Source organism: Penaeus vannamei, chromosome 3 (assembly GCF_042767895.1).
Source record: "Penaeus vannamei isolate JL-2024 chromosome 3, ASM4276789v1, whole genome shotgun sequence".
NCBI lineage: Eukaryota > Metazoa > Arthropoda > Malacostraca > Decapoda > Penaeidae > Penaeus > Penaeus vannamei.
Window position 1 is genome coordinate 19,480,951 of NC_091551.1, and position 2,500 is coordinate 19,483,450.

General features: G+C 49.4%; 1 protein-coding gene across 2 annotated transcripts in view; it reads left to right on the forward strand.

Moving 5' to 3' along the window:
• The window catches only part of LOC113827274 (A disintegrin and metalloproteinase with thrombospondin motifs 6), a 147,256-nt gene that overhangs the window by 52,679 nt on the left and 92,077 nt on the right, over nucleotides 1-2,500 (forward strand). The gene's annotated exons all lie outside the window — the stretch shown is intronic.

Genomic DNA, 2,500 nt, shown 5'->3' on the forward strand with positions numbered 1-2,500 from the left:
AGAGAGAGAGAGAGAGAGAGAGAGAGAGAGAGAGAGAGAGAGAGAGAGAGAGAGAGAGAGAGAGAGAGAGAGAGAGAGAGAGAGAGAGAGAGAGAGAGAGAGAGAGAGAGAGAGAGAGAGAGAGAGAGAGAGAGAGAGAGAGAGAGAGAGAGAGAGAGAGAGAGAGAGAGAGAGAAGGGGGAGAGGGAAAGAGAGAGAGAAGAGAGGAAAGAGAGAGGGAGAGAGAGAGAGAGAGAGAGAGAGAGAGAGAGAGAGAGAGAGAGAGAGAGAGAGAGAGAGAGAGAGAGAGGCAAATGCAGAGAAAAAAAGAAAATAAATGACTCCCCCCCACAACAGCAAACGCCCAGAAAAGAATCGACAGAACCAGAGACATAGAAAAGAACAAAATGATAAAGGCACGTAAACAGAGGCACGCGATTAAGACAAGGCGCAGAGGGAACCAAGATGGCACTGATCGCCGGACTATGTCTTGGCACTCTGGCGATGGTTGTACAGGTGCCGCCGTATGTTAAGTCTTGGGAGAGCCCTCTGAGAGCCCTGCCTGAGGTACTCTTCCCCGCGCCTTCTCTTCTCTCTCATTCTGTCTGTACGTCGAGTCTTTCTTGTCCTCTCTTATTCTTCTTTTGTAGCTCCTCTCTTTTTCTTTCTTTCTTTCTCTCTCTCTCTCTCTCTCTCTCTCTCTCTCTCTCTCTCTCTCTCTCTCTCTCTCTCTCTCTCTCTCTCTCTCTCTCTCTCTCTCTCTCTCTCTTCTCTCTCTTCTCTTCTCTCTTTCCCCCTTCCCCTCTTCCCCTCTTCCCCTTCGCTTACCTTCCTCTCTCCCACCTCCTTCATCCCACTTCGCTTTTATAATCCCCTTTTTATCAAGCATTTCATAAGCTCCCTGCCACCTATTGTTCCCTCTTCGCTTAATATTCCGAGCGCGTGTTGGTGGCCCGAGGGGGAGTGGGGGGAGTGGCAGGGGGGGGGGGGTAAAGGCGTCTGGTCCCGTGCCCTGGTCGTCGCCGCCATGTTTGCTAACGAGGATTCACAGGGACTTGGGGCGGCCTTCTTTGCTTCTGTCCCTGGGAGGCCGGTCGCTTTGGGAGGGGAGGGAAGGGGGAGGGAAAAGGGAGGGAAAAGGAAGGAAAAGGAAGGAAGAGGGGAGGGAAAAGGAAGGGAAAGGGAGAGAAACGGGAGGGAGGAGGTGAAGGGGACGGAAGGATGGAGGGAGGGAATGGGGGGGAGGAAGCAGAGAGCAGGAGGGAAGTAAAAAGAAAAAGGAAAGATGAGAGAGGGGAAAGGAGAGGAAGGGCAAGGGAAGGGAGAACAGGGAGAGAGAGAGAGAGAGAGAAAAAGAGAGAGAAACAGGGAAGGGGAGGGAAGTAAAAGGGAAGGAGGGGAAATAGAGGGAGGTCAAGAGACAGAGGGGAACGAGAGGTGGAAGAGGAGGGAAGGAGGGAAAGAGAGGAAAAAAGGGAGGGAGGTCCAGGGACGGGAGGGCAGGAGGGAGGAGGGGGAGGGGCAGGAGGGGAGGAGGGGCAGGGGCAGGAGGAGGAGGGGAGGGCAGGAGGGGAGGGGAGGGAACCAGAGGAGAGAAAGGGAAAGGAAAGGGGGTGGGGGTATGGGGTGGGCATGGGGGTATGGCATTGGGTGAGGGGGCAGGAAGAAGAGGATGGAGTGAGTGGGCAATGAGAGGTCAAGGGAAGGTAGGAAGAGGTGCGAAGGGGGGGGGGGGAGGCTGTGACGCAAAAAGTATTTTTATTTGCTTAACTTACTGACTCTTTCATTTATTTCGATAGTAATTTGTTATAATCCTTTTCTACAGCTATCGTACTTTTGCACACACACACACACCATCATCATCACCATCATCATCATCATCACCATCACCATCATCACCATCATCATCATCACCATCATCACCATCATCATCACCATCATCATCACCATCATCATCATCATCATCATCACCATTCTCCTCCTCATCATCATCACCATCACAGTCATCATCATCACCATCATCATTATCATCATCATCATCACCATCATCATCATCATCATCACCATCATCATCATCATCACCATCACCATCATCATTATCATCATCATCATCACCATCACCATCACCATTACCATTACCATCATCATCATCATCACCACCATCATCATCATCATCACCACCATCACCATCATCATCATCATCACCATCATCATCGTCATCACCATCATCATCATCATCATCATCATCACCACCATCATCATCATCACCACCATCACCATCATCATCACCATTACCATCATCATCACCATCATCATCATCACCATTGCCATTCCTATTGGTGATGACAGTGGGTGGCAGTAGTGCTATCCATACCATAATCATTCCCATTATTTTTTCATCAACTTTGTCAAAAACATCTTTAGTCATGAACTTTTTTATGCAGTCGTCACATGACCGTTTTTGCACATGTGATTAGCACATCTTCACCACATCTTCATATTACTTATATAATCATAGTTG